Source organism: Zea mays, chromosome 5 (assembly GCF_902167145.1).
Source record: "Zea mays cultivar B73 chromosome 5, Zm-B73-REFERENCE-NAM-5.0, whole genome shotgun sequence".
Classification (NCBI taxonomy): Eukaryota; Viridiplantae; Streptophyta; class Magnoliopsida; order Poales; family Poaceae; genus Zea; species Zea mays.
Genome location: NC_050100.1, coordinates 4,265,320 through 4,284,960, shown reverse-complemented (window position 1 = coordinate 4,284,960; position 19,641 = coordinate 4,265,320). Strand labels below are relative to the sequence as shown.

General features: G+C 43.5%; 1 long non-coding RNA gene across 1 annotated transcript; it reads right to left on the bottom strand.

Annotated features, from left to right (window-relative positions):
• Positions 1–2,705: 2,705 nt before the first annotated feature.
• LOC109939605 (uncharacterized) lies at positions 2,706–19,059 on the bottom strand. The gene is made up of 4 exons (XR_002262123.2): positions 18,920–19,059; positions 3,425–3,583; positions 3,100–3,230; positions 2,706–2,989 (listed from the first exon to the last, which is right to left on the bottom strand). It is a non-coding gene; the product is annotated as an uncharacterized lncRNA (long non-coding RNA).
• Between the last annotated feature and the right edge of the window lie 582 nt (positions 19,060–19,641).

Here is a 19,641-nt window from a genome sequence, read left to right as displayed (position 1 = left end):
TGCCTGCTGCCCTGCTCGGCTGCTCCACTTGACCACTTCCATGCGCAGCGCAGGTGATCGACGATACGGCCCAGGAGCCTGCGCCCTCCTTCTGCTGCATGCCGGCACTAGAGATAGCAATGGGTACCCGCTACCTAAAACCCGGTGTGTTTTCTCTATTATGGTATAGGTTTGAGTTAATTTCTCTACCCATGGGTTTGTTAATGGGTTTAAATGGAAATCCAACGGGTACATGGGCATGTGTTTGTTCTTCCACTACCCATACCCGCAAACCCATGGGTTTTTTAAATCCGTCTTAAAATCAACATTCCTTATAAATATGTCTCATAATATTATTAATTGAATATGTTCTAATTGAAATAAACTTCATGTAACAAATTTTAGGCTAAAATTAGTTATCACTTGTTCCTTTTATGCTAGCTTATTAATGTATTGATTGTCATTTACATGATGAATTATTTTTTATGTTGATGTTAGTGGGTATGGGAAACCCGTTTGGTACCCGAAACCCGCATGGGTATGAGTTTGGGCAAAAATTTTATACCCGTCATGGGTATGGAGTTTTTAGCGAGCGTATTTTTTCTTCGCGGGTATGGTTTTGGGCAAGTAATACCCAGCGGGTTTTTACCCATTGCCATCTTTAGCCGGCACCACCACCGCGGAAGCGTCCCAATCCAGCCCAGCCCAGCCCAGCCTCTCTCTAGAGACTATAGACTGTGCAAGTGTCTAATTAAATTCCTTAATAATAATCAACTAACCGGCATGATGGTTGATGGTTCAGACATAAGCCAAGGCCAAGTTCTCTGTCACAAGGAAGGCGCTTTGGACTGCCATCCGGATTTGGGCCATGCAGGTTCCAGTTCAGTTGATCCTAGAGATGGCAATGGGTACCCGAAACCCGAAACCCGATGGGTTTTTACCCTATTAGGGTACGGGTTTGGGTCAATTTTAATACCCATGGGTTTGTTAATGGGCATAAATCTATACCCGGCGGGTTTATGGGTACAGGTTTGTTCCTATAGTACCCAAACCCGTGAATCCGTGGGTTTTTTAAACCCGACCAAACCTAGTGCATATTGTCATTTTATTTTATAAACGACCAACAAAATTGTTATTCCTTATTTACTTCATAATTTTTATTAATTAGTGAATGTATCAGTAGTCGGTGAGAGTGTTTCCTGCTTGCTATTATAGTTTTTACTAGCGTTATATATGTGGTGGATGGATAACTTAGTGCAAGGTCACTTAATTATACAACTTATTATTTGTATTTCATTCTCTCTGCTAATAATTTTTATACCAAATCATGAACTCGTTGTTCATTACATAGATTTTGGGTCATGATCTCATTAATCATTATGATACTTATTGATTATGAGAAGAACAAGTATATTTGAGATGAAACCCGCGGGTAACCCATGGGTACCCGCTAACCCGATGGGTACGGGTTTGGGCAAAATCTCAAACCCGTCATGGGTACGGGTTTTTTAATGGGCATAGATATTTTTCACGGGTACGGGTTTGGGACGGTAAAACCCAGCGGGTTTGTACCCGTTGCCATCTCTAGTTGATCCACTCCGGCCCAACCGCTCGTGGATTCTCCTCCCTTTATTAGTCGTTGAAGCCGAGCACGCGCCTTCCAGTTGTCAATTGTCATCAGCACAACTGGTGCCTTTTTTTTTTGTTCGCGCCATCAGCGCCATCAGATTATTCTTCAGTGTTCAGCGACAGCTTCTTCAACCGGAGTCGCAGCAGCAGTACAACAGGTATCTCTTTGACAACTAACTGGTCCCCAAGCTGGCGCTCGTGAAAATTGCTGGCTAAGTGGAGTTTTACCTTTCCATGTGGATGGCGACGATGGAACCGTGGGAGATAGGACCAATGCACGAGGGATCAAGGTGGTGTTGTGTTTTTCTAGTAAATATTACGGAAAATATAGATTAAACATGAGGCATACAATTTTACATAGAAAACTCTTATGGAAAAGATATTTCGGCAAACCAAACACCACCTAAGTTTTCACCAGCAGCACTTTCAACGAAACTAAACCGGTGCAAATGGGAAGCAGGACCAATAAACAGTGACTTCCAACCCTAATAAGCTGTTTGGTTTGAGGAATGATCTAGTCCATCGTCTTCTCGCTCCTTACTTTTTTGTTTGGTTTGTGGAATGGATTGAGTTGATCCATCATCACCTCATTCCTTATAGTTATTTAGTTAGTACTAATATGAGGAATGGGGTCATTCCACCAAATTTGAGGAATAGACCCATGATGCACCACCATATTTTGGATGAAGTGATTCCTCAAACCAAACGTCCCGTAAGCCACCGATACAAGTTCCTTGGAGCTTGCACCCATTTTCAGAGGTTTGAAGCCCTTTTCATCTGTATAGGTAGCAGAACCATTCGTAATGCTGGCCACAACCTTCAGCTCTCTATCACAGTCAACACAAACAACCTGCCGTGCAAGGCTGATCTTATCACCAGCGCGATCATCTGCAGTCTCAAGCAACACAATCCATTGTCCCTATGCCAGCATTGGCCACAAAGATGCAACGAAAACCATCAGCTGGCCATGTCCCGCAAGTGAATTGTAGCTTCCACAGAGTAAGTAAGATTTTACCAAGCATCAGTTCCAGTGTGCTAAGTCTGCTACTGCAAGAACACTCAATCAAGGATGAGTGAGCATCAGACAAATTCCCCAATGAAGTAATAGCTAGAAGGCTCAATTCTTTGTCATCAGATCTAGTAGCACCTTTCACATACAATGAAGCCTCAAATATCACACGACCATACATCATGACAGCACGCGCAGGGCCTGTCAGTTCTAAACATGGATTCTGAAGCGAAACAGGAGGTAAGCTTTGAGCAGCATAATCAGTACGCATACAAAACACTAAAACAGGCAAAGTGCATGGCTCGATGATGAGATAGCTCGATGCATCAGCAACAACTAGTTAAAGTGCTTGGTAGTGTTTGGGCCATCCCTCTGGTATAATCGGCATATCACAAACGAACATAGGATCACCAATCAGAATTGAAGTGCTTCAAGGAAACACAAAACATGTTCGAAAAATGAAAATATTCAGTATCACCGACCTGTCATCTAACTGATGCTGCAGTTCATATTCGTTGCTTCTTCTCATTATGTACTGCGTTGCTTCTTCTCATTGTGTACTGCAAATGTACTTCTTAGTGAATAGCTACTATATAATTCCCTGACACAATATCTGCATATTGAATTGTCAATGCAATTAACTTCTGAAACAACAAATGATTTGTATAATTCCCTAACACAATATCTACAAATGATTTGTTGTCAGAATCTTCTAACAATAAAAGATGTTGTGTTGTCAGAATCTTCTAACTGATCCTGTGCATATGCATAAATGACCATAAAATTACATCGACAATAACTACTAACCTAGTTAGAATCTTCTAACTGATCCTGCAGTTCGCGCCAGCACGCTGCGAAAACATATCTCCACTCAACCAGTGACTGCTACTCCAACTACAACAGGTATGCTCACTTCTACATTTTAACACAAGCTGCATCACAATATTATTCTTGCTTCTCCTCAATCTGCAAACAATAAATTCTCATATTTTTTTTATCTTTCCAATCGTCACCAAATCCGTTGGCCAGCCTACAGCTTCCATCCGAGCCGAGACAAGTATCCTTTCTCCGATAAATACAATGTTGTCTCTACTATAAATAGAATACAAGCTGCTATTTTTCCACAATGCCAGAAAAGAAATTGCAGTTCACCAGACATCTTTTATTTAAATTATGTAAATATCCACAGAATGTTTACATATAAACAGTTTGCACGTGCATACATCTACTAAAAACGTTGCTCAATACATACAGAAAAAAAATCAGTCAATCCCCACAAATACATATTCAGAGAATAGAAGCATTGTTTAAACTTACATAGGAATTTATTCCGAAATAGCAATAGATATGATTACATAGGTATTTGTTTCAATACCAACACACTAATTTACATACTGTGCATGCCTCTATAACTATATTATTCTTCCAAAGTTTCTTTTGACGAGAACAATTATGATCATTATATTTCTTAATGATCAAAATACTTCACCGTAACTTCACCATACATGTTATGAATGCTACCAAGTTAACTTAAAATGCATCCAAGGTTCATACCACATATATCATGTTTATTTACATTGTGAAATAATAAAGTCCTCCATCTAGAACACTACATTCTGTTCCTCCGTACCCATTTATGTACATAGATACAAAAACACCATGTTTAGCGTCAAAAAAGATTCTTCCTCTAAAATTGTAAATGTTCCTCCACCATGAATATCTGTGTACACGCACCATTTATTTTTTTATTATTCAAAACCCCCTCAACCTATATAACATAAACCTGAATTCTCCACTACTGTTTTTTTGCCAGTCACTAACTGCTTGGAATCTTCAGGAATCAAATTACATAGCCTGCAGCTTCTATCCGAACAACAGGTATGCTCTACCAATTCTTCTTCATGTTCTTCAACAAATTATACAATTACTGTTTTTTCCTTTCAAATATGATCTTCAATGAAAAAAGTACAAATCATCACTCACACCATGTATATGTCCACTTATGCTAATACGTAAACAATTCCATGTGCACTTCGTACACATATATGTACATAGACACACACACACCGTGTTTAGTATCAAAAAAATTCTTCACCTAAATTTACATATGTTCCTCCATCATGAATATTTAGGTACACATACCATTTATTTTTCAGTTAATCACAACCTCCTCAACCTATACAACACAACCCTGAATTCTTCCTTAATGGTTTGCCAGTCACTTCGGGAGTCAAATTATATAGGCTGCACCTTCTATCCGAAAACAGCTATATTTGTACCAATTCTTCTTCCTATTCTCCGACAAATTATACAATTTCTATTTTCCCCCTTTTCCAACATGATCATGAATCACACTGTTTTCCCTCATATCTATGGTAGTCAAATAAACATGTCTTCTGCCTGAAACACAGAAGCACCTGATAGCTGCCTACAATTCCTTGGACCTGGAGCTTGTCTGGAGAACGCATGCAGGTAGTTTGCCAGAAATACACAAGCACCTGCTAGCTACCTGAAGCACAAAAGCAACAACACAACCTATATGTGCTATTCAGACAACATGGAGACACATACAACCATTGTGTTGTACATTATATGTATAGTAAGAATTACTTGGAAAGCATTAAGACACACATACAACAAATACTGTGATATGCACTAATAAAGCACATGAAAACGAATCCATCTAAATTGTGTTGTCAAACTGGATTCTTTCTAGTCTAAGATTATCTCAACATAACATGAAGTTTAAATTTGTACATACAACCATATATATGACATAACTTTTAGAAATGCGTTCACCAAAAGTACATGAGGATTTGTAAGTCAAACATGTTTAGTCAATCACAATCTTTATTTCTTTGTTTCAATCTCACTAATTCATTGATTTATGCATAATTATATTGTACACTAGCTGAATGCCCGTGCGTTGCAACGGAAATATATAATACGAGTATACTACGATAACTTATATACAAAATGTGTTTATACCGTTATGAGAAAATGTTTCATAATCAATTTGTGATTCTGACCATACATAAATTTTGTTATTTATAATCTATCTGTTTCACCACTACATTGCAACCATCAGTATCATGCAGACTTCAATATATGTCACGATTTGCATGGTCTCATCATTATAGAGCACGTTCCATACATACCGGAAGAAATTACATCGTACATCGTTAGTCATCAAACACATACCACCATACGCTTTTGCTTAAACAAAAAGGCAAGTGTGTGTTTGCGAAGAGAATTAAAGGCAAGCCGGCACAAAAGCTACCCCAACGGTGGCGAGGATGACGAACTGGTCATTGTTGTCGGTCCTCCTCTGCGTCACCTCTGGCGCCAAGATGACGCCACAGTCCTCGATATAGTAGTCATCGAACGCGCGCGACATACCGAGTACTGATGACTCTTGGCTGGGCTAAAACGAAGTGCACCCCAGACTCATCAGCAAGGTAGTACCCCTGACCGTTGCACCACTGGATGCGCTACTCCTCTACATACATCGTGTTCAAGGACACTCATACAACGTCAGCAACGGCTATCGTCTCAGCGCACAAGAATTCATGGCTAGTCAGTAGCGACTTACGTGGCAGGTTGGGCTTCAGGTGGACGATGAGCTGGACGACGTGATGGCGTCGTCGCTGAATGCAGTGCCCAGAACAACCCGAGAGTCACCGATGTTGGCGACGACCATGAAGTCCCCCTGCTTGACGATGGACAGCACGGAGCAGCCGCTCTGCACCACATCCAAGCGGTGGCGGCGCCAGAGCTTGTCGTACATAGCGGCAGATGCGGCCACGTAAGGCTGTTTCTAGAGGTCGAACTGGCAGTCGCCAAGTTTCTTCTTATCGTCGATGAGCGACCCCAACGCGAGTGCCTCCTGCTAATGATGTTTGTTCGGGGTTTTCAAGTAAGAAACATGGATTCATGTTTAGCGTTGGTTTATAAAAATGACTCACAAGTCAGATCCATGGAAAAAGATATTACGAAGAATAAATGTCACGCATGCAAAAAAGGAATTTAAGTTGAAAATATTATTCAAACAAAAGAAATTGCATATAAGGCTCTTCTTTAAATACTACTCACTCCATCCAAAAATATAGTTCAAGAATCTCGGTGATACTTATCTAATACTACGCATTGTGCAAGGATAGCAGGTGGGCTTAGGGAGAGATGTAGTAGATGTGTTTTCTGTTATAGATATAGACATAAACACACATGTGGTGTAGTAGTAGCTACTGCTAGCATTTGCTTGAGAGGTTGTGGGTTCAAATCCCCTTGGGCCATGTTTATTTTTTTAATTTTAGCTAGGCGCCGGCTGTACGGGGGAATGAGAATGGGAAGTGCGCGGGGAGGAGGGAATCGGAATGGAATGGCAGAACACGGAATGGGCAGAACGCGGAATGACCGACTATTATTGCAGCCTTAATAAGTAGTAGAGATATATATATAAAACAACATTTTTAAAATATAAAAACATATCGGTGAAAGAGTCGGGCAGGATGTGACCAATTTACTAGTATGATATAATACAATGTTTTTTCCTCGAATTTCATAGTTGAATCCAAGCAGATTCAAAATCTGGTCCCGTCCCCGTGAGCCAACAAAGACTGATCATTCGCTTTCGACTCGGCCGAGTCCACTACGTGATGCTTGATGCCGCAGCGGGACAATCCTCGCCGTGGACCACGGAACACCACGTTTTGTAGCGTTCTGGATCTTGACCCAAGCGAGTCATGGGTTAACAGGATCACGGTTAGACAGCACACCACCACCGTTTCTAGTGGCTGGTCAGGTCAGAGGTTGATGGCGGGATGTGACGGCTCGCAAGAGAATAATTGCATAAACATGCGTCGGGGGACATAGCTAGATGCGCATGATGGATCGAACTAGCGTCAGGACATTCTACTGCAACTTAATTAATTAACTGAACACAACTTCTTATAGTCAGTTCTCGATTTGTTTTACCACTGTAAAATCAAGTACTTGTTTGTTGATCCTAACACTAAAGTATTTAACATGAAGGAAACAACAAGTACAGTCATACAGTCAATGAAAGCAGACAGTAGGTTTTCTAGGGCTACCAAGCCAGCAAGCCAAATCAAGTTAAGTAGCAGAACTGATATGAGAGAACTACTTCATATTAAGATTTAGTCGTTAAAACCAACAGAAACATGATCACATGACAGTAATTGTCACGGCCAAATTTGTACGCATTACTTGCCATTAAGCAATACTCAACTAATGGTTACATCAAAAGGTTAAGATAAGTCAACGCATACAGAACACAGCAGCAGCAACTATTTTCAGTCTCAAGATCACCAGGTTAATCCGGCAAAAGTACATCCTGAAATCAGAACACAGCATTAACAACTATTCACAGAACCTCAGGATCATCGGGTTCATTCGGCAAAACTACATCCTGAAATCCTGTTTCTAGAACTGGTACTGGATTACGTCCGGCCGCTTCTCCAGCTTAGTCAGCTCCTCATTACTAAGTATCAATATGTTATATGATCTTACAAGCAACAACTGCCTTTAGATCCTATCGGATTGACTAGTGTGCCAAGGACTTTCAGTTTATCTGATCCAGGTCTTCTAACTTTGATTTCCTAGAAATATGCTATAGCGACAGTATTCAAACCTGACAGCGACCCTTCTTGGCATAGTGCCATCAAGTGCCGTAAATAATGACCACAGTCATGAAGCAGGAGCCAGTAGTTACAATCAATCTCAGATGAATTCTCGTCATCCCGAATCCTTAATCTCACAACAAGGTATATGGATCTGAATCGAAATGACTCTGCAAATATCACGATTGTTTTCAGAATAAATATCATCGCTCGATCATTATCATTTTTATCAAATAATTTTCCTCTGCTATCACGATTGTGGTTTTCAAATCTGGCAAGCACATCAATAATATCTTGGAGCACAATCATACCTCCGAAAGTTGTCTGTGAACTATTATATGAATGTATTATCTTGTGTAACAGATATGTAACAACTTGTGTATACGACAACAAATCTAGATAAAGACAGTGACAAATCTAAGAATGGATTAACGGGAGGAGGGAGCTAAAATTTTTTAGACTAGAATAAAAAAACCTAAATGATATAATTCATTATATATAAAAAAACAAAAGTATTGAAAAGGATAAATTTTGCTATATATAACTCTTATTATTATAAATTGTTTTGTTAGAATTATCTTTTTATTAATTTAAAAACTATTCATCCTATCCCTATTAATATAAAAAATAATTTTATCAACAAACCTAATAAATAATTGGTGAAGGAGGCTATAAAAATTGATTAACCTATCAGTTAAATAATGAACGCTATCTAGCAGGTCTAGGCACGATTGATGAAACAAAATTAATTAACAGTACACAAAGAGGCAAGGACCACGCAGAAGAATTTGTTCAACTATCCATGCTGGCTAGGTCTAGACGGCTCGCTGCTATGGGTTATGGCCTGTTGGCTAGGTCTAGTTTGGGAAATAAATATTATACTTCATCAAACAACTGCACACTTCATTAAAAACAGTGTGTGTGAGTAATGTGTTGTGTGGAGGAGGTGCTGGTTGTGCTAACACGCATCTCTGAACTCTTTCATGAATTGCATTCAGAACACGGTGTATAAGACACATGAAACTAAACCAGGCTAAGCAGCAGACTTTAACAAGCAACAAACTGTAATACCTTATCAAATAAAAACAAGATATAGTGCAGCACAGTATGTCACCATGTGTAGAGCTGAAGTCTAAACTGACACAATTATCTTAAATCTCATTCGAAAGTTCAGCAAGCTTGAAAAAACATGTGGGCCACAGATTGTAGCACCAGGCCAAGGTCTCGAGTGCCATAGTTGACATCCACACCTATTTATTGCCCCCGCTCGGATGACAAGCAGTCGCTAGCTCTCTCCCTCAATCATCAAGCAGGAGCCAGTGGCTACAATCAATCTCAGATAAATTCTCGTCATCCTGAATTCTCTGCCTCACAACAAGCTATATGGATCTGAATTGAAATGCTTTTACAAATATCATGATTGCTTTTAGAAGAGATGTCATCGCTCAATTATTATCATTCTTATCAAATAACTTCTCTTGTATCACGATTGCGGTCTTCAAACCTGGCAAGCACACCAATCATATCTTACAGCACAACCATACCTCCAAGAGTTGTCTGGGAACTATTAGATGAACGTATTAGTTTATGTAACAGATATGTAACATGTGTACATGGTAACAACTCTAAATAAAAAAATGGCAGATCCAAGAATGGATTAACGGCAGGAGGGGGGCTAAATTTTTTTAGACTGGACTAAGATAAATTTATATGATATAATTCATTATATCAATGAAAAACAAAAGTATTCAAAAGGATAAATTTTGCTCTATATGACACTCATTAGTATGAATTGTTTTGTTAGATTTATCTTTTTATTTATTAGAGAAGATGACAGTCTGTTATTGGAGAGAGAAGACGACGGTCTCTTCGGCTCCTCGCCCTTCCGCCTCCCCCTCCTCCGCACCGGTGCCCGCCCCTTCCCTCCAGCCCCTCGTCGGCGCCCATTTCGGGTACGGAAACCACCTCCCCTTCCCCTGTGGCGTCGGGTTCCCCCGTCCTTGTCTCCTCTGGCTTGCCCGTTCGTACCGTCTGGCCGCTCCAAGGCTCAGTGCTGGGCTGCGACGAGCCCCTCCTCTTCAGCGGCGAGTCCTGGAGAGGTCGTTTGTCGGGTTCCGCAGCGGTCGTTCATGGAGGTGTTCCTACTCCCGTCTCTGCGTCCGGTTGATCGGCAAGAGCCCCGGCGGGAACCACCCCTAGCAGAAAAAATCGAGGCGGTTGATAGAGTCAGGATGAAGCTCCACCTCAACAAAGTGATCTCGCAGCAGGTTCTGAGCAGTAATCAGACCCTAAGCATGAACCGAGACCCCTCTGAACTCAACCATGACAAGGGAGGGGAACGTAACTATATCTGCATGAGCAAGCCTAGACCACCTGATGAACTTGAACGAACCTGAAGGCGAGTTGAGCACAACACCGTTAACCATGTTTGATATGCGCTCCGAGTCAAAGATCAACACGATGTCCTCCTGGAAAGAACGATGTAATGAGGAGTTCTCCAGCAAACCGAACCCAGCTGCTGCCACCGCTGCAAGAGCATTCACTGAGGTCGCGAACCAGTGACCACAACGAACAAAGCACAGTGTTGGAGTCTGAATTCCTCTCTGACAAGCGCCTCAGACCGCTCGAGAACACAACCATGAGGAAAATCCGTAGCAACCTCTTCCAGGAGCTGGGGGTGGCTTACACCTCAACCGACTTCGGTGAAAGAGGACTTTGGACAGGTGCACCCGCTGCCGGTGCGGAGGGAACCTTAGGCCTTATGCCCCGCGTGCAGTGGCGACGCTTTTTGGCACTGCCTTGCGACCGCCCGGTGGCCCCGACCTTTCGAACGTCGCGCCATGAGAGGAGACCTCACGCCACACCAATTCCGGTCGAACCTTGGGCATACAGACTTTGGTCAGCAATGGTCCAAGACGATCCCACACAGACACAGGAACCTTATGGTTGGAGCTCGCTGGGGTAAGACGAACCGGGCACCTAGCAGCACGATGCCCCCAACGACCTGCAGGCGAAGCAGCACCGGGCATCAGCACTCCACCGCCCTATGGGAGGACGCCAGATAGTTGAAACACCTACCCCAGAGATCTTGAGGGATCGATCGACGGTGAGGTAGAGGGCCGCGCCGGTGGCGACGAGACTGAACCACAACCCAGCCCTCCGCGTCTAGAGAAGGTCGCGATGCCTGCCTAGACGAGTCTGCACGAGCCACCATCTTCAACGTTCGCTACGGAACTGGACCAGCGACCTCTCCAGGAATCGCCGTTGAAGAGGAGGGGCTCGCCGCAACCCAACGCTGAGCTTTGGAGCGGCCAGACGAGGTGAACGGGCGAGCCAGAGGAGACAAGGAGGGGGGACCCGGCGTCACAGGGGAAGACAAGGGAAGAGGGCGGGCGCCGGTGCGGAGGAGGGAGGGGGAGGCGAAAGGGCGAGGAGCCGAAGAGACCGTCATCTCCTCTCTCCAATAAGAGACTGCAATCTCCTCTCTCTCCAATATTTATTGAGATATGATGTATAGTTTTCTAATTAATAAAAAATAATTCTAACAAAACACTTTATACTAATGAGAGTTGTATAAAGCAAAATTTGTTATTTTAAATGTTCTTGTTTTTCATTGATATATGAATTATATGATTTAGCTTTATCTTAGTCCAGTCTAAAAAAATTTAGCCCCTCCTTTCGTTAATTCATTCTTGGATATGTCACTATCTTTATCTATAGTTGTTGCCGTGTACACATGTTATAATATATCTGTTACACAAGCTAATACATTCATTCAATAGTTACCAGACAACTCCCGGAGGTATGACTGTGCTGCAAGATATGATTGATGTGCTCGCTAGGTTTGAATACCGCAATCGTGATACCAGAGGAAGGTTACTTGATAAAAATGATAATGATGAAACGATAACATCTATTCTGAATGCAATCGTGATATTTGTAGAGGCATTTCGATTCAGATCCATATACCTTGCTGTGAGACAGAGTATTCGAGATGACGAGAATTCATCTGAGGTTAAGGAGGCGTTTGGCAGAGCTCTCAGAGCTCCGCTCCCAACGAGAACCACTCCTGCCGAGCCAAACGATAAAAATCTGAACTGCTTTATGGTGAGAGTGGAGTGAATCTAGTCTCTATTTTGTACTAGAAAGTGGGAGCCAAAAAAACCTGCTTCCCACCACCCCCAACTCGCTCCCCACTCTTTAACCCCTCAGGAATCACTTCACAACCTATTTGCCAAAATGTTTTCGTCAAATAGATTCACTTCCGATAGAGAATCACTAACAATCACTCTATTAGAGAATCAGCTCTCGGAGCTAGAGAATCATGGAGCGGAGCTCTACCAAACGAGCCCTGATTGAAGCCACCAACTCCTGCTTCATGACTGAGGAAAGAGGAACTAATGACTACTTATCATCCGAGCGGGGTAAATAAGGTGGTATGGTTGTCAACTGTGGCACTCGTGACCTTGGTCTGGTGCTGCAATATGTGACCCACCCGTTCTAAGCTTGCTAAACTTTCGAATGAGATTCAAGACAATTGTGTCAGTTTAGACTTCAGCTCTGTACATGGTGACATGTACTGTGTTACACTACAACTTATTTTTGTTTGATAAGGCATTAAAGCTTGTTGCTTATTAAAGTCTGTTGTTTAGCCTGCTTTAGTTTTATGTGTTTCATACACAGTGTTCTGAATGCAATTTCTGAAAGAGTTCGGAGGTGCGTGTTAACACAACCAGCACCTCCTCCACACAGCCACATCACTCACACACACTGTTTTTATGAAGTGTAGAGCTATTTGATGAAGTAGAACATTTATTTTCCAAGCTAGACCTAGCCAGCAAGGAATACCCCATAGCAGCGAGCCGCCTAAAACTAGTCAGCAGCTCGCATGCTAGACGATAGAATGGATTGTTGATAAAATTATGTTGCATGGTCCTTGCCTACTTGACTGCTGTAAATTAATTTTGTTTCTTCAATCGTGCCTAAACCTGTTAGCTACCGTTTATTATTTAACTGCTACGTTCATCAATTTTATAGTCTATTTCACCAATTATTTATTAGTATTGTTGATAAAATTAATTTTTATATTCAGGGCTTGTTCGGTTTAAAGGGGTTTAAGGGGGATTGGAGGGGATTAAATCCCCTCCTATTTAAATTTGTATAGAAGGGGATTGAATTCCCTTCAATCCCTCTCAATCCAACCCTAACCGAACAAGTCCTTATAGGGATAAGATGGATAATTTTCTAATTAATAAAAAGATAATTCTAACAAAACACAATATATTAATGAGAGCCATATAAAGTAAAATTCATTCTTTTCAATACTTTTGCTTTTCATTGATATAATAAATTATATCATTTAGGTTTATCTTAGTCTAGTTTAAAAAAATTTAGTCCCCCTACTCTCATTAATCCATTCTTGGATCTGTCGCTGTCTTTATCTAGAGTTGTTGTCGTATACACATGTTGTTATATATCGGTTACACAAGCTAATACATTCATCTAAAAGTTCACAAACAACTCTCAGACCTATGGTTGTTTTGCAAGATATGATTGGTGTGCTCGCCAGGTTTGAAGACCGCAACTAGGATACCAGGGAAAGGTTACTTAATAAGAATGATAATGATCGAGCGATAACATATCTTCTAAAAGTAATCGTGATATTTGCAAAGCCATTTCGATTCAGATCCATATACCTTGTTGTGGGACAGAGAATTCGGGATGACGAGAATTCATCTGAGATTGATTGTAGCCACTGGCTCCTACTTCATGACTGAGATCACTGTTAACGACACTTGCTGGCACTATGACAAGAAAGGCCGCTGACAGCTTTGAGTAATGCCGCTCCAGCATATTTCCAAGAAATCAAAGTCAGAATGTCTGGATCAAATGAACTGAGAGTACTTGACACACTAGACAATGTGATAGGATCTAGAAGGGAGCTGTTGTTTATAAGGTCATATAGCATAATGATACTTAGCAATGAGGAGTTGGCTGAGCTGGAGAGGGCGACCAGGCACAAACCAGTACCAGTTCCAGAACTTGGATTTAAGGATGTACTTTTACTGGATGAACCCGATGATCCTGAGTCTCTATGAATAGTTGTTGATGTTGTTATCTGATTTCAAGATGTACTTTTGCCGGATGAACCTAGTGATCTTGAGGCTCTGAGAATAGTTGTTGATGTTGTCTTCTGTATGTGCTGGCTTATCTTAACCTTTTGATGTAACCATCAGTTGAGTCTTGCTTAATGGCAAGTAATGTGTGCAAAATTTGCCTTAGCGATTATTGTCATGTGATCCTGTTTTTGATGGTTTTAACGGCTAAATCTTAACATGAAAGAGTTCTCTCATATCAGTTTTGCTGCTTAACTTGATTTAGTTTGCTGACTTGGTAGCCCTAGAAAACATATTGTCTGCTTTCATTGAATATATGACTGTATTTGTTGTTTTTTAATGCTAAATACTTTAGTGTTAGGATCAGTAAGTACTTGATTTTACAGTTTTACAACAAATCGAGAACTGACAATAAGAAATTGTATTCAGTTAATTGATTAAGTTGCAGTAGAATGTCCTAACGCTAGTTCGATCCATCATGGACAGGCATCTATGTCTCCGGACGCATATTTATGCAATTATGCTATTGCGAGCTGTCACACTCCTTCATCAACCTCTGGCCTGCCCAGCCACTAGAAACGATGGTGGTGTGCTGCCTAGCCGTGATCCCGTTAACTCATGACTCGCTTGGGGAAAGATCCAGAACGCTACAAAACGTGGTGTTCCGTGGTCCACGACGAGGATTGTCCCGGTGCGGCGTCAAGCATCACGTAGTGGACTCGGCCGGGTCGAAAGCGAACGATCAGTCTTTGCTGGCTCACGAGGACGGGACCAGATATATATATATGTGCAATATGATCATGCATAAATCCACGAATTAGTGAGATTGAAACAAAGAAATAAAGATTGAGTAAACATGTTCGACTTATGAATCCTCATGTGCTCTTGGTGAACGCCTTTTCTTTTAACAAAGATTATCTAAACAGTGCCCTTTACTCAAACAGAGAGATTAACGTACAACACAGTAGTCAAAATCTGACTGGATGTAAGCATGCTCTTTTCTGTATGTGAAATCATTGTCTAGAAGTTGTGTCATGTATATGGTTATATGTGCAAATCTAAACTTCATGGTCTGTTGAGATGAGCTCAGACCGGGAGGGATCCAATTTGACAACACAATTTAGATGATTTTTTCTTCATGTGCTTTATTAGTGCTTCGCTGATAGGATGTCAAAGCCCGTCGATTCTATCCTTGGTGTGCCGCAGAAGAGGAAGCGTCGCCCCAGACCCCCCTACTTGTAGTGCCCTCCCTCACCGCAGCAGGCGTGTCGCAGGGGTTGGGGTGGAGAGTGTGTCAACTCCTAAATATGTCAATAAAGGCAAATTTGGAATTACAAAGGAGCTTGGTCTCCTGAGGTCAGAACAGGTTGAGTTGTTGTCCTCCAACATTCTTGAGTATTATGCCAAGGTCTTCAACAAATGGCTTTCTGATCTGCAACTTAAAGCTTTGGCGACTCTTTCCGATTGGTCCATCCCAGAGGACCTGCAGAGTGTGGTAGCATCTCTGTCGGTTTGATCTTTTATGTGTATTTTGTTGGTTGTGTTTAAATTGTTTCCCAATGGATCCGTAAAAAAATCTCTGTTGGAACGTGAGGGGCCTGAATGGCTCGGCCAGGTAGGACGCGGTTCGCTGTTTGGTAGAAAATGTTAAGGCTGATGTCATTTGCATTCAAGAAACCAAAATGCCGGATATTTCCAGGCTGTTTGTGCTCCATCTCTTGGGATCAGATTTTGATAATTTTGTCTTCTCACCTTCGGTTGGGGCGAATGGAGGCATTCTTATGGCATGGAAGAATAATATTATCTCTCATAGCTCTAGAGTGAATGATCATTGTGTTTCGGTTAACTTCTGTCTGGAAGATGGATCGTCTTGGTGGTTATCTTGTGTCTATGCCCCCCAAGGCAACCAGGAAAAAAATCACTTTCTTCAAGATCTCAGAACTATTAGAACTCACTGCTCGGGTCCGTGGTTGGCGGTTGGTGATTTCAACATGGTCTTGAGCAATGAGGATAGAAAAAAGCCCAACCTGGATAGGGCCATGATGGGCAGGTTCAGGAGGTGGAAAGATGATCTGGCTCTCCTAGAATTACCCCTAGTGGGTCGCAAATACACTTGGTCGAATGGGCAGAGTAACCCCACGTTGGTGCGGTTGGATATGATGTTTTGTAGAATAGTGAAAACCCTAACCCTAGAATAGGGTGGGCAGTGTATTAATAGACCAAACAACTGGGCCAGGCCCATTACAAGGGACGGGTATCTAACACCCCCCCCCCCCCCCGCAGTCACAACTCTATCATGTACAGATGTTGAGACTGGACCGAAAGTCTAGGAATACACTAGATGGTAGCCCCTTGGTGAAGATGTCGGCGAACTGCAGTGTTGTAGGGACGCTGAGGACCCGAACGTCGCCTGCGGCGACACGCTCCCGGACGAAATACAGGTCGATCTCCACATGCTTCGTGCGCTGATGCTGCACGGGATTAGTGGAGAGGTAGACGGCTGACGTTGTCGCAGTAGACTAGGGTGGCGCGCTGGAGGGGGCTGTAGAGCTCGTGGAGGAGCTAGCGCATCCAGGAAGCCTCGGCCACGCCGTTGGCCACAGCGCGGTACTCAGCATCAGCGCTGGAGCGGGAGATGACGGGCTGCCGCTTGGCGGCCCAAGAGACGAGGTTGGCGCCCAGGAACACGGCATAGCCGGAGGTGGACCGACGCGTTTCGAGGCAGCCGACCCAGTCAACGTCGGTGTAGACCACAAGATCCGACGTCGAGGATGGTCGGAGGAGGAGGCCGTAGTCGAGTAAGCCCCGGAGGTAGCGCAGAATCCGCTTGAGAGCGGTGAGGTGGGGCTCCCGTGGTGTGTGCATATGAAGGCACACCTGCTGAACGGCGTAGACGATGTCGGGCCGAGAGAAGGTGAGGTGCTGGAGTGCGCCTGTCAAGCTCCGGTAAGATGTCGCGTCGACGACCGGGGGGCCGTCGTCCTCAGAGAGCTTCGTCTGGGTGTCAACAGGCGTGGAGCAGGGCTTGCAGTCGGACATGCCAGCCCGTTCCAGAATGTCGATGGCGTACAGACGCTGGTGCAGGAAGAGACCCTGAGGCCGACGTTCGGCAGTGATGCCGAGGAAGTGATGGAGAGGCCCTATCACCCGATCCTTGTGGTTACCATACAACTACTCTAGTCGCCAACGTCAATAGGTTGTTGCCTGTCAGAACATAATATAAAATTTTTAATTTAATTCTATTATTCGGAAAGAATCTTAATGCTCTTTTATAAAGTTCATTAATTTTATATTTTTCCTATTCATCTTTTCTATGTCCGTAAAATTGTAAACAAATTGCTCTATATAAAATTATGTATTTGACGAGTGATTATAGTGATAGGCCCCATTTTAGAATTTTGAACAGGGTCTCAGTTTATGCCGGCCCAGGCCTGACCATGCTACTCGTCTTGGTGTAACACCTCCACGCGCCCCGACCTTTCCTATCGGTTGGTTGTCTTCTACCACCACTCTAATCCTGTGCAACCTCTGGTGAAAACCCCCAAACCCAAACCTCAGCTCACCGGACCCAGCTGTTGTTAGGGAAGACGAACACGATCCAGAGCACGAATCGTGCCAGACACAGGATGAAATCAAAGGTGCTAGTTTGGTTAAATGCTCGGGTGTTGGACTAGAATTCATGGATGGATACACCCTCCTGGTTGTAGATCCTCATCTGCTTGCTTGAAATTATGTGCCCCGCCGGCCCCCAGCACCACATGCTCGTCACAAGCATACAGCTGAGCAGCTGCAACACAGGACTTCAGCAAGAGCGCAGGGATGGGCAGCTTGCACGACAGTCCCAAGTGAATGGTTGGCGCGGCCACGGCCTCCTCCCGCCACTACGCCGTGCTGCTCCACCGTCGCGCACGCCATCGACCATACAGCACTCCTATATTTTCACAAACGGAAACACGCCGCCACGCGCTTCGATCTATCTCCGATTCTACATCCAGAAGCCAAATCGTTCGTCGCCCCCTCTTGATTTCACGTCACGCTCCGACACTGCAGCCGATGACTGGCCTCCGGCCTCTGCCACCACTACCTGCTACCACGGCGCACCCTCCACAGATGGCTGCTGCTACGTCTGGCTGCTGTATTCCCCTTCCACGCTCACCGTCGATCGGCCCCATATCCCCGACCCTGAAAACGCTAAATGCACTAGCACCGCCGATCGCGCCGTCCTGTCTCCTCCGCGGCCGCCACCTTGACCTCACGGCACCGCCACGCCGCCGCCGGCCGCATGCCGCCGGTTGGGCGACCACCTCGGGCATCGTCACTCAACGGCTAGAATACGGAAACACTAGAAGGTTCGCCTACAGGAGGCCAGCCCCGTGCTCGACCGGCAGCAAGTCGCCGCCGTCGCGCCCCCACCTCCCGTGTCGCCGGTATTCGTCCTCAGTCACAGAAGCAACAAAACCCTCCCAAAACCACGACCGCTGTGATTTAGCACCCTACCAGGCAAGCACCCAGAGAGAGAGAGAGAGAAAGATCGACAGAGCAATCACCTCAAACCGGAGCCTCGCCGCCGCACTCCCGTTCGTCCTCGCCGCCGTGGCCGTGGAAGGTGGGGCGTGGCCGTGGAGCCGGTGAGTGGGAAGGGGAACAGGGGCAGTGCGTTATAGGTGTATATTGGGTACGTGACGTCCGGCCCGGTCAAACTCGAAAAGATTCGGCACCATTTTATTTTTGGGTGACCGTAATTGTTACGATCAGCCAGTCGATGGGCTTAGGCCCCGTTTCAATCTCACGGGATAAACTTTAGCTTCCGGCTAAACTTTAGCTATATGAATTGAAGTGCTAAAATTTAGTTTCAATTATCACCATTAGCTCTCATGTTTAGATTACAAATGGCTAAAAGTGGCTAAAAAAAAGCTGCTAAAGTTTATCTCACGGGATTGAAACAGGGCCTTAGTCTGTGGCTCGGTATGTTATTATTGGTTAAACGTGTCAGATTTATTTTGGGTGGCCTGAAATTTAAATTCTGGCCTAAAATTTGTACGGGATCCAAAATTCATATCAAAGCCCGAATTCACATAGAAACCGAATTTACAATAAAGCCCGAAATTCAAAACACACGTATCATTTAGTAGATATTAATATTTCAAGTTTTATAATTAAAAATACAAAGAACACCAAAATAATGGGTGGTTGACACCTCATCTCCATAATTAAATATACGATTAGGTAAATTGGAGAGGATGATTTCCATATTAGAAGTAGGATGATC